This window comes from Camelus bactrianus, chromosome X (assembly GCF_048773025.1).
Source record: "Camelus bactrianus isolate YW-2024 breed Bactrian camel chromosome X, ASM4877302v1, whole genome shotgun sequence".
In the NCBI taxonomy this organism is placed as follows: domain Eukaryota; kingdom Metazoa; phylum Chordata; class Mammalia; order Artiodactyla; family Camelidae; genus Camelus; species Camelus bactrianus.
Window position 1 is genome coordinate 35,961,788 of NC_133575.1, and position 12,918 is coordinate 35,974,705.

The window sequence follows — 12,918 nt, forward strand, 5'->3', positions numbered from 1 at the left end:
CTTTAAAAAGTAAATAGATAACATTGTGTCCTCCATAGCCCCACACTTACAATTCTATCAAGAACAGTTTTAATTATATATAGTCACATTCATATAGGGCAAGCAGCAAAACTGCCTGTATGTTTGCTAGCAGTGAAAGAACAAAATATGTTTCCATCTGTTTCTGTGAGTGGACATCACATGATTGCTTCTGCTGACCAATAAGAAACTGGTAAAAATCAGGTAGCCACCCATCATTCTAGTTTTATTTTCTTATTTTATTCAACTTTTCCGACACAATCATTCTTAGGAAGCCAAATCAAGAAATCAGACACTCAATGCCTAATATAAAACTGTGTTTCCTTACAGTTCATGAACAAGAATCTATTGTATATAATGCAGTTATTCAAAGGTTTATTGTATTTTTCTGGAAATTTAAACGCAGGGGCTGTTTGGATTTCAGATTAGAAAACTGAATTTAAGGTTTCAGAGGAAGAGAGACACAGGCAGACCAGTAAAAACGGCTGATCATGATTTCTCAAAATGTCTCTCAAAATGAAACATATAGAAAGAACCACCTTTTCCCTGCACTAACGCAATCAAATAGACCAATCTTAAAATTCACGACACAAATGCAAAAAAAAAATCTCGTACCATCTTAATCTGCCCCTCACAATCAGCAGGAAATTGCTCCAATACATTACTTCAGCTTTCATTTTGTACAGTTCTAACTAAATTCTTGACCTCCTTGGGTAGAAAGAGGGAAAGGAGGGACAGTTGACTAATTTTGAAAGCATCCCTTCAAACATCTAGCATACATACTCTTTAGACTAAATGGAAATCTACATCCATGGAACGTTAATGCCACAACTCTACCAAACAACCCATCTTTATTTTTTTCCCCCTCATGAAAAGAAAAAAAGGGACGGGGGGTGGACCCAACTAGCTGTAGGACATATATTTGGCTAAACTGGTAACGCTCAGCTCATCTTTGTTAAATTACCTGGCTTCTTCGTAGCCTGTAATGCTCTATTCTTGGGCTGTTCCTTTTTAGAATTCCTCACTCTGTTTATGTGTTCTTTGGTTCAACACGGTTGTTAGGGGTCTGTGAACAATTTTACAATTCCCACACACACCATATGATATCTATTAGGGAGCAATGCCATTTTACGCTTACCAATTCTGGATAAAGCAGTATTTCCCGGTGACAGAATGCCGCTGCTTCCGTTGGCTAAAACGCCCTCTTCACAGCTTGATAAATCTGATTATAAAATGTCTTTGTTCCAGATCACACGAGGCGCTTTTTTTCCTACGAAAAGTTTTCTAAAGAGTTATCTGCATTTCATTCCTGTGACAAAACGAATAAGAACAGAGGGTGGGAAAGGGGGGAAGGGGGAAGAGGGGGGCGGAGGGAACAGGGAGTAAGTCCACACAAGTTCCTGGCAAAGATTTTTAGCTGCATTTTTCTGAGTTTAATCAGTAAAGCTATATATTAAAGTGACAGTTACCAGTTCAGGGAGCCAGAGTTTGAGCGAGTCAGCCACCACCGGTTTGGGTGTCTTCCACTGATGTGCGGACCCCAAGGAAGTAGTCCCTTGGTCATCTATCACATGTGGCTGAATCACTGGACCTGTCGCCCCCCCCCCCCACCCCCGTTCCTGTTGAGCAGCAGCCCAGGCAGGAGAGTGGCCGGACGCCCAAAGCGGGACCTCTTATAGGGACCCGCCAATTAGCTGCTGACCAATTGCAGGCTGCACCTAGTACCTAAGTCACATGACAGGGCAGTCCCTCTGACAGAAGGATTTCTGAATTACTGGGGTTACACAAAGGACACTCATTCAGGAAAAGAGAAAAAAAAAAAAAAAAGCCATAAGCCGAAACAGAAAACGCCCAGACTGTGACAACTCCGGCTTTAAAACAGGGAACACCCGAGCCTCACACAGACAGAGAAAAAGCCACAAGCAAGCCAGGATGGAAATCAGAGGAATGGCGGGCACATATTAAAAAAAAAAAAAAAATCCCAAAGCAGAGACTGAGTTTACAAACCCACTTCAGCTAGAGGTCGTCTCCTCCTCCTTCCCCTTCCTCTCCGGTCTCCCCAACACTTTTACATTCTAAACTTCTTTCTTTCTTTCTTTCTTTCTTTTTTTTTTTTTTTTTTTAAAAAAAAAAAAGCCCGGGTGAGCCTTTTTGCAAAGCCACGGTAGGAAAATACGGGAGACACACAAGCCCCAGCTCTTCTCTGCCCCTCAAAATACCCCTAAAGGAGATTCAAAGTCTGCCCTGAAAAAGTGTTGTTTTTTTTTTTTTTCCCATGAAATACATTTCTCTCAAAATGGTTGGATACATCAGGCAAAATTAAACACTGTCAGGACAAATTCGTGCCGTGAGTACCACATCACTCGTCTCCCCTTTTCTTTCTCCCTCTTCTTTCTCTCGCGCATGATCATTTTGGACTTTTCACATCAAGACCGTTCTTCTTAAGTAAATGAGCTCCCACTTAGTGAACTAGCTACCAATTTATTTTCATTTTAACACTCTCAATTTATTTCCTAAATCTTTTTTATGTCCAAGGAAGAATTCTACTGTAAATACCCTCACTTTTTCTTTGACACCCCCCCTCCCCACCAAAACGGTACTTACATTTGTTCCTTGTTTGTGTCTTGTCGGTATCTCCCCCTCCCCCGACATCTGAAGCCAAAATATGGGCTCCGTTTCAACCTTCAAACCTAAAAGGCCCTATTTTGATCGTGCAAGCTCCAAGAGCTCCTCCGAGGCAAGCCCGGAACATCGTGCTGCTTGCCATTCCCAATTTATGGAAGGAAGCGTATGTCAAACAAACCAGGTGATGACTCAGACTGCCTCCCCCAGCCACGTTTTCCCCAGAATGGGAGGGTAGCGTAAGTTCAGCCCATTTGGATGTGACTCAGTTTTATTAGACTGATGATTGTAGTTCATCTGACAAGCTCACATTTTTTTTCCTTCATAACTCGTACATTTCAGGATCAGAATGCACGTTCTAAATGGTTTCAAAGAATTGGATTCCGTACAGGAGAAAGTTGCAGGATTATTTTTAAGGGACGGCAAGGCGCTGGTCCTATTCCCAAATATTTAAAACTTCGTAATTGTTTGCTGAAATTTTTACAACGGAGGCTAACCGAACATTTGAGTTCACATGACAGCAGTAAACCAGTTTTATAATTTTAGGTCTGCTGGAGGCTTTTACCACGAAGCAGGGGGTGGGGGTGGGGTGGGTGGTGGGGGGACTCCGACTCTTTCCATCCTGAGGATCTAAGCTTAAGTCTTTAAGCCTGCAGCCCACACGGCAGGTTCTTTAGGAAGTGGTCAGGGGGCAAGAGCGCTATGTTGCAGATTTCACTTTTGCATTTACTGCACATTCTAACGTAAGCCACTCACACACAAACATACATGCAATACAAATCTCTCTCTCTCTCTCACACACACACACACACACATCTGTACTGTCCTTTAATCCCAACCTGCCTACAAGCTGCAAAATAAAAACTTGAAAAATCTTCAAATGTCATCTGAAAAAATTCCGATTAAATAAATTGGCATGCCTAAAAGTCTTCCTCTTCAATAAAAAAAAAAAAGTTTACTACCAAGACGGGGGTGGCATCACATGGAATAAATTGTTCCCAGGTATTACACAGACAGGAAGAATGCAGTAATAAGAAGTGCAAGTCCCCACACAAAAAATCTGGAAGGCTCGGTCTGAGCAGTTTAACTACAGTTATCTCCTCTCAGCACACTTCCTTTAGCCTTGAGCAAAGTCAGCAACTGCTTGGACCAAGGCTCGACATTTATTGTTGATTACGCCTTGATGGAGAGCTAATTTTGTCATAAAATAAAATAATACATTCTATTTCTATAATACATAAAAATGTTCAACTATCTAATTTTCCAATTGGTAGAGGAGGGCAGACGGAAGGGATACACACGGAAACAATGAAATTCAGTTCATTCGGGAGGTGACTCTGCACTTTGCAAAAAGTGACCCTTCAGGGTTTTACTGGAATAAGCCCAATGAGCTCCAGAAATTAAATCCACACAAAACAATTTGGCAGTGCATTTCCAAATTACACTTTCAACACCTTTCCATTTTAACTCTGTGCACGTATTTCTCATTCGGTTCTGAAAACACATTCATACTTCAACAGGGATGTATTAATCTAGCCACTGGCTTTTGTCAGTAAAATGGTTGGCTTAAAGTTACCTTTCTACAATACATAAAGAACGTAAAATCTATAATTATATGGCTTTTGATGGAAATAAACACAGACTATGAAAACAGCATATTAATAAAATCAAACACGTAAATTTTTGGCAGCTCAAAGAACCTGTAAAATATTTTCAAAGCCTGGAGCCAGACTTGCTGGGGTATGAATTCTGGCTTGGCTATACCTCACTGTGGCATCTGCATTAAAAATATAATATATGACCGGGGGAGGGTAGAGCTCAGTGGCAGGGTGCGTGCCTAGCATGCACAAGGTCCCGGGTTCAATCCCCAGTACTGCCATTAAAATAAATAAATAAACCTAATTACCTTCCCCACATCCCAAAATTTAAAATATATATAATCTATGGACGTGCGCTGTGTGAGGACTGGCCGTTCTCTCATTATTATCATCCAACCTCTACCCTTTACCTGCTCTTTGCGCCACCGTTTTAGAGTAACACACACCTTAGTCATTTCCTAAATAACATTTCTGCTTGAGGAAAACACAATTCCAAAACTTTTTCCAAAAGAATCACTTGTAATTATTTTACTAATGATGACAAACACCTAGTCAATCCGTATTTTCCTCCCAGAGTTTCAGTGGTTTAAGTACTCATCCGCTTTTACATTCGACATCTGTTGGGACCTTTCTATCCAAATTTCTCGGAGTTTCCAAAAGCCAGTGAAGGATCGGGCTGGGGCCAGCTGGGGAAGACATTCAAGAAGAATTTCCACTCCAGTCAGCCCAGATGGGTCAAGACATGGAAACTCATCAGCCAGAGAAGAAGGTGAATAGGTCAGAGACTGGGGCAAATACGACAGCCCTGTTGGGACAGAGCACGCACCACCCCTGACATCAACAAGGGGCCCCCAAACAAGAGGCATGAGGAAGTGGTTTCCCACCCAGAAAAAAGCACCCGAGATCCACTGTTTTTTCTCTCTACAGGGTCACGACATAAAATCCCAGCATAGTTACCCTAAGGGAAAACCATGGAGGGAGGGTGTGCAGGGTGGGGTCCGAAAGGAAACATACATGCATTCTCTCCTATGCTGTCTTTCATTAAGAAATTTTATTTCTTTAAGGAGAAAACTACGTGGATTTCCATGTGAAAACTATATGAAGAAATTCAAGCATCCCACAAACCCTCCAGTAACAAAAGCTAATCGTTTCCAGCCAGCATGGAACATATTTGACGAATGATAAAAAGGACAGCAACCAGACATCGCTGAGGTGCGGGCAAGCTTTATAAATATGGAACTCCCTCAAATATGGTGCTCCAATATACTGCTCTGGGGGAAAAGAGGAATAATTCTCTGTTTTGTTTGAGGGCGAGCAACTGCTCCAACTTGTCTTTATCCAGGCAATGTTTCTGAGACAGATGGTAACATAACGCAGGGACAGCCAGCAGAACGGAGAGGAGGTGATTAGGATTACAAATGAGTATTTGGGGGAAGGCTTGATTCCGTTCCCCTCCATCCGGGAAGTCAGTTAGAAGGAAGACGCACAGAGACCCGAGATGCAACAGTGCAGTGAAAGGCAGGTTTGGAACTTGGGCATAGAGCTCCCTCTCGGTCACCACTCCCGTCTCCAGACAATCTCTAAAACACCAAATGATCCAACTGTGTCGGGTTCCCACGAACCACAACTACAGGTCAGGATGCAGACAGACAGCCTGGGTTTCAATACTGGCTCTGGGACTATTACCTGCGGGGACTTGGGAAACTGACTTCGTTTCATCCAGGCTTTGGTGTCATTGGGAGAAGGGGGATAAATGAGCAAATACACAGAAGGAAAGAGATCATGACGTCAGTAATGTTTGCCACCACCATCAGCTCACTGGGGGTGAGCTGCCACCCCCAGTACCAATTTTCCAAATCCTCGGGGGGGGAACCCCAACAATGTTAGGCTTCTAAGTCACACTGTTCATTTGAAGGCTGACAAAACGACTCTATCACCTATGTTTGGCAGCGATCAGAAATTTTTGGATAACTGCTAGACTGGCTTTTTGATGATAGCGAAGCATCCTACTTTGAGATCAGAAGACTCCTTTTAGATACAGTGGATGTCAGAGCCCCAATATTAGAAAATGTTCATAGAAAGCTGCCCTATGTGGCTATGAGTCTGCTTCTACAGACGTGCACACAAACTATGTCTAGACTTACATAAGACGATCTTAACATTTCTTTATGAGAGTTTGCCTCCGTTCCATGCTTTTCATGTTATGTAAGCAGCCACTCTGCCTGTCTTCCTGCCGTGATTTCAGATCTCAGCAGTATACTTCGCTCAGAAAAGTTTGTATTAGTTGTCTTCTGTCCCCACCCATTTGAAAGAACAACTGACTCAGTTTTCTGATGGCAACGCCACTGGGTGGGAGTGAATATGGGAGTGGGCAGGGTGGGAGAAAGGGAGGAGGAGGAGGAGGAGGTGGGAGCCAAGAGCTGAATCACAGCCATGTGAGTAATCTTAGGCTTTTTTTTTTTTTCTTCCTAAGGGTATGAATCAAATTAAGCTTGTTTTGCTGTGGGTGAAGAAAGAGGAATATAATAGCGTGAATCAGAGCAATTATCAAATATGTGGCACTCACTAAAAACTAATTACAATCACTGCCTTCTCTCCAGTGTCTGCCGGGTGATACTGGAGTGCTTTTGTTAATCAATATAATCCTTGACAAAAATTCTGAGGCGTTTGAACTCAATCCTCACCCTCTTCCCTTTAAAAATTTCCTTTGACATGTGAACTTCAGACACAGCAATTATTTCGGAGCTTCTGTGAGATAATCTTTGGCCCTTAGAGATAAGTGGGAAGACAAGTATGGCTGATCCTGGGTAGAGACTAGGTTATAAGCCATCAAGCCGTGAGCGCTGGAAGCAAAATTCTGAGTTTATGAAAACAATCGCTCAGAAACCAGTTGAACCTCAAGAGCATCCCAATGGGAATGCTGCGACCAACAGCAAACCCTCGGGGAAAAGTGCGCGCTCCTTTCCTTGATAGTTTTCGGGGAGAATCAAGTTGTCATATCAAACTTTTGAACTGCCTTCTGCTGAAATAAGTGGATCCTCATCAATTAAAAAATGTATTCAGGGAAAAAATAATTTATTAGGAGTGATACTGAGAGAAGGATGGATCAAAACATATAAAAATCAGAGTGGCTTTTTTTTTTTTTAACTTACATAGAGAATAAGACCATAGCTCAGTTATGTATAGTCAGGGTGCATTATCCAACTAGACTTATTGAAAGGTATGTCCTTTTCTGCCGTATTTTTAACGCAATCTATTTAGTTATTTGTGGAGCATAAACATTACCAAGGGAAAAACTAGCTATCTAAAGAAAATGGCTCCAATGACCAAATATTTTGTACTCCTGGGCAAGTCGATGCATGAGGAAGTCAAAACAACATATTTTGAATTTTACTGACACATTTCCATGTTTCACTACACCAGCGAGCTCAAATGCATTGACCCTTTGGTTATTTACACATGTTTTTTTTTTTTTTCTTTTCAACATAGGTATAGAAATTATGTACAGAAGCCAATGCACCCTATGGTTTGTAGGATCCTCACCGAATATTCCACACACAGGCGCTCAAGAAGAGTGTCTATCACACTGTCAGGTTTTCCAAAGTTCATGTCTATTTATGGAACAGTGTTTTTTGTTCTAGCATGACCTTTCTTAAGGTCTCCAAATAAATTCTTTCAAGACCACTCCAAAGAGGCGAAAGCTTTAACTTTTCCATGCCTATGTGTTTCTCGAGTCAGAAATTGTAATCGGGAAGGAAGAGCTGTTTAGGGATGACCCATTTGTATGCCCGGTTTTACCTACCTCCAAATCTGCCTATCTACATGAACAGTTTGGAGATTTTAGTCAAGATATATTCACATTGTCTACAAAAATATACCAACATTGGGTTCATATCAAGGGAGCTAGATCTGTTTCCAGACCAGGTGAGCTGGATCTCTATTCCCCAGCCCCCAAGGTCCCTGCCACCCGACTCCAGCCAACTTAACAATATTACAGTATTTGACTTCCTCCCTTTCAAGTCCGTCCTCTCCCTACTTAAAATCTCTAGTTTCTTATGTAGTAGAAATTAGATTCCCAAACCTAATTTTGTCACATCCTGACTTGTATCTACCTCAAGGGAAGAAGTGTTCAGAAATTTTTCAATTCATATTTTAGTTCTTTCTCTTTCTTCAAATGTTATAAGTATAGCTGCAGGAGAAGACATTGAAACAAAGATCTTATCAATTCTCATATATAAGAGTTGTGGTATATTTATACAATGGAATACTACTTGGCCATAAAAAAGAATAAAATAATGCCATTTGCAGCAACATGGATGGACCTGGAGATGATCTTTCTAAGTGAAGTAAGTCAGAAAGAGAAAGAAAAATACCATATGATATCATTCATACGTGAAATCTAAAAAAAAAAAAAAAAAAAGAAAAATAGGACACTATGAACTCATCTACAAAAGAGAAACAGATTCGCAGACATAGTAAACAATCTTATGGTTACTGGGGAAAGTGAGTGGGAAGGGATAAATTTGGGAGTTTGAGATTTACAAATGTTAGCCACTATATATAAAAATAGATTAAAAAGAAGTTTCTGCTGTATAGCACAGGGAAGTATGTTCAATATTTTGTAATAACCTTTAATGAAAAAAATATGAAAACGAATTTAAAAAATCCTCAGAGTGGGAATGCTCAGAAAAGAAGAGTCCTCGGGGGTACCCTGCCTGGGCTCTTTCTGCTCCCCAATATATCAAATGTTTGGGGTGGCGGGGAAGGGGCGGGGGGGTGGTTTACCACTGCAATGTTTTACACGAGGAGAAGCAGAATTTCCCAAGGCATAATGGATGCTAAGTGTAAGTGAATTTAAGACTTTGTAAATCAGTCCCTAATTCTGCTGAGGTCCTCATCTAGCAATAGGGGAGAGAAATCACAAACAGCACCCAAAGAAATTTAGAAGCCAGGCACCCAGGCAAGGCCAATGGTGGAGGTGGCTGTGACGATGCTGGTGGTGGTCTCGGCTGGGAGGTGATGAGGTAAAAGAGTCAGTGAGGCAGAAAACAAGAAGTGAGTAGGAGGCTCGGGCTGGGGAGAAGGGGGTGTCGGGGCCCCTGGCAGTGCAGACCACACCCTGGAAGTCTGGCTGGTAGAAGGGAATAAATAACAGAAATGGGAAAGAGAAACCAGAAAGGGAGGGCACGATTTCATTTGCGAAACATGATTTTCATAGCGAGCTTTTGTTTCTAATCTTGTACCAAATCCTCTTTGTCATTATTTTTCCAAAAATGTATCTCTCAGCTCCCTCTCGCGTGTAGCTGATCCATCATTATCCTCTCTCCAGGATGTGGCCAAGCCATCAAAAAACTGCAGCCTGGGGAGAGGCGAGAAGCAGGGGAGTGAGGGAAAGTACTGAAACCACTACAGGATTAAAGGATCTCGACTTATTGAAGCGGAAGGAAAGCATAGAGGTAACTGGCTGTTGTCGGATGTGTGGGTAAGAAAAGCCCCACCACGTGGAATCCGGACTGAGGTCCCAGGCAGAGGAGGGCCTTTGGAAGAGCAGGAATACCAGGTTGGCAGGGATGGTGAAGGGACAGCCACCCTACCCAAGGGGTGGCTGACCTGATGTCCCTTCCGATCCTGTGATTCTAGAATGCCAAGCTGCCTTATTTCGAGCTTTATAGTGCATTTTAATTTGCTTTGTTTATGTGTTTCTTTATAAAACTCCCAAGGATTAATTTATTTCTTAACTTTTTTTTTTTAATTGACGTATAGTCAGTTACAACAAAACCACTTTTTCAAAAGAAACCTGGGGCTGAAACAAAAACAAATCGATGATGACTTCCTCTGTTGGAGAGTTTGAGGTCACAAATTAATTTACCCTGATTACTTCCTCTGTGAGGTGACAATCAATGTGTGACTCCCTCTGTAACATCGCTGCCTCTGGGCTCACCTCCTGTGACCCTCTTTTTCTAACTTCTTAGGAGCCTGGAATTATTTCAAGGGAAAAAAATCGATAAACAGAAACCTGTAGCTGTCTGAAAAAGTTATCTTCCAACTAATCATGAACAACCAAAGTCAGAACTCATTTTGGGGTCATTATTCCCAATGATGCTAACTCTCCATTTAACACCGGAGAAAGGCATTCGATGGGAAAAACCAAGAAACACGTAACACACAAGTACCTGGTCTAGTCTCTTCCCTTTTTGTTCAATGCCTAGGGAAGAGCAGCGTTTGGTATCAGAAAATCTAACATGTAAACTAATAACTATAAATGGCAAAATAAAGATTTATAAAATTGGAAAAGAGACCCACTCTTTCACCCAACCTGAAATGTCATTGATTGCAAGACATTCTATTCTTTTATGTACCAGGAGGAAAGAAACGAACTTTGCCAATTAACTTTGACACAATGCCTTAAACACAGCCCTGAGTGACAAGTCAAACTACTTTCTCGTTGCTTTTGTTCCGCGAGATTTGGCGATTTCTCCTGCCTTCACTTACATTTGCCTGGCGTGTGACTGGCAGTCCCTCTGGATGTATCTCGGCAACAAGTAACACGGCTTCAACTACTTGTATTTTCCTAGTTGTTGCTTTGAAAGAGAATGTGGGACCTCAGTCATTTCTCCAACAATGAACATTTGCTCCACTAATATCGAATTTACTCCCCACTGTTCGCATGCTTTTCTTTCTGTGTACACAATAACGTTTTGTTTTGGTGCCACTAAAATTTTATTTCAATATGTGTAATCTTTTTTTTTTGAGATATAGTGGATGCATAATATTATATAAGTTTTAGGCGTACAACACAGTGATTCACAATTTTTAAAAGTTATACTCTATTTATAGTTATAATAAAATATTGCCCACATTCCCTGTGCTGTACAATGTAGCCTTTGTTGCTTATTTATTTTCTCCACAGTAACTTGTTCCTACTCCTCCCCTCCCCCTATCTTGCCCCTTCTCCCCTCTCCACACTGGTCACCGCTAGTTTGTTCTCTGTATCTGTGAGTCTGCTTCTGTTTTGTTATATATTCACTAGTTTGTTGTATTTTTTAGATTCCACCTATAAGTGACACCATACAACATTTCTCTTTCTCTGTCTGACTTATTTCACTTAGCATAATACCCTCCAAATCCATCCAAGTTGTTGCAAATGGCAAAATTTCATTCTTTTTTATGGCTGAGTAGTAGTCCATTGTGTGTGTGTGTGTGTGCGCGCGTACCACAACTGTTTTATCCATACATCTGTTGAAGGATTGTAAGTGTAACCTTATTGAGAGCATATCAAATGGCAGGTACCCTCTGTCATATATGGAACCAACAATTCAACTCAACTAAATTTTTGTTGGCCACGTGAATGGCTGTGGCCAACTTTGTCAATGCATGGGCAATAGCAACTGCATCTTGACCGCTGCCTGGCAGATGGCACTTGGGAGAGGCTGTCCATTCTATTATGCATCCCAATTTTTCAAAAGTGGTCAAATAGGAAGGAGAGGGGGTGCCTTAGACTACATGGAATATTCTAGATGGGAGAGGTCCCCTTCCAGCCTGGGAAAACCCTCATTTCCCATGGCCTGTTCCTGACTACCTCGTTCGGGTGATTGATTCAGTCATTCATGAAGAAATTTTTATTGAGTTCTATTAACTTCCAGGTACTGGGTTAGGTTCAGGGGCTAACACAGCATTTAACAAGAGACAAAGTCTCTGACCTCATGGAGTTTCCAGTCCAGAGGGGAAGGACAGACGATCAAATACATGCAAAATATGCTAGGTGGTGATGAGATCTCTGGCAGGATAGAGAAGGCAAACAATCCTGGGGTTGCAGGTGGGCGCAGGAGTGTGGGGGTGGCTGTTATTTTGTTTAGGGTGATCAGGGAAGAAAGGCCTCTCTGATCAAGCAGCCATTTGAACAAAGTTCTGAAGAAAGGGAGGAAGTGGGTTCCATGAAGATCCCCCGCAACAAACGGGGCGGGGAGTGGTAAGGGCAGAGGAAAGAACTTGTGCAGGGGGCACTGAGGTGGCATCCTACCTGGTCAGTTTCAGGGACAGCAAAGAGGCCGGGGTCACTAGAGGCAAACGGGAAAGGAGGGAAGAAGGAGGAGATGACACTGAGTAGGTTGGGCAGGGACGGGGTTGGAGGGGAGCAGATCACAGAGAGCTTTCTAGGTTATTATCTTTCAAGGGCTATGTTCTTTACTCTGAGAAAAGTAAATACTATACAAGGCTTTTGATCAGGAGAGTGGACTGCCTTAGGAGAAGATAACCTTTAAGATCAGTGGCCTGGCCTAGGGTGGGGATAATGGCGACTCGTCAGATTCTGGAATATATTTTAAAGGAAGAGCAGAGAGCATTTGCTGACGGGAGACAGAAGCTAAAGAGAGGAGTCTACAGCGACTGCAGGGTTTCCAGCCTGGGCAACTGAAAGAACGGAACTGCCATTTCCAAAAATGGGGCAGGCCGGGTATGACAGGAGAAGGGAGGTTCACGGAGCAGAGTGAAGAGTTGGGTTTTAGACACGCTAGGTTTGAGATGCCAATCAGACATCCAAGCCAGAGATGAAGTTGCAATTGAGCAGAGAGTTCCGAGATGAAATCATCAGTGTTTAAGTGGTGTTTAAAGCCAAGAGATTAATCTGACTTCGGGAGTGAGGACAGATAGAGAAGTGGGAGGAGGACTGAGGCACTTGAAT

The 12,918-nt window shown here is 42.2% G+C and overlaps 1 long non-coding RNA gene across 1 annotated transcript in view; it reads right to left on the reverse strand.

Moving 5' to 3' along the window:
• Positions 1 to 12,918, reverse strand: part of LOC123612167 (uncharacterized) — a 91,894-nt gene that overhangs the window by 22,466 nt on the left and 56,510 nt on the right. The window contains exon 6 of the long non-coding RNA XR_012504585.1: positions 1,157 to 1,327. This is a non-coding gene — a long non-coding RNA (uncharacterized LOC123612167). The remainder of the gene's footprint in view (positions 1 to 1,156; positions 1,328 to 12,918) is intronic.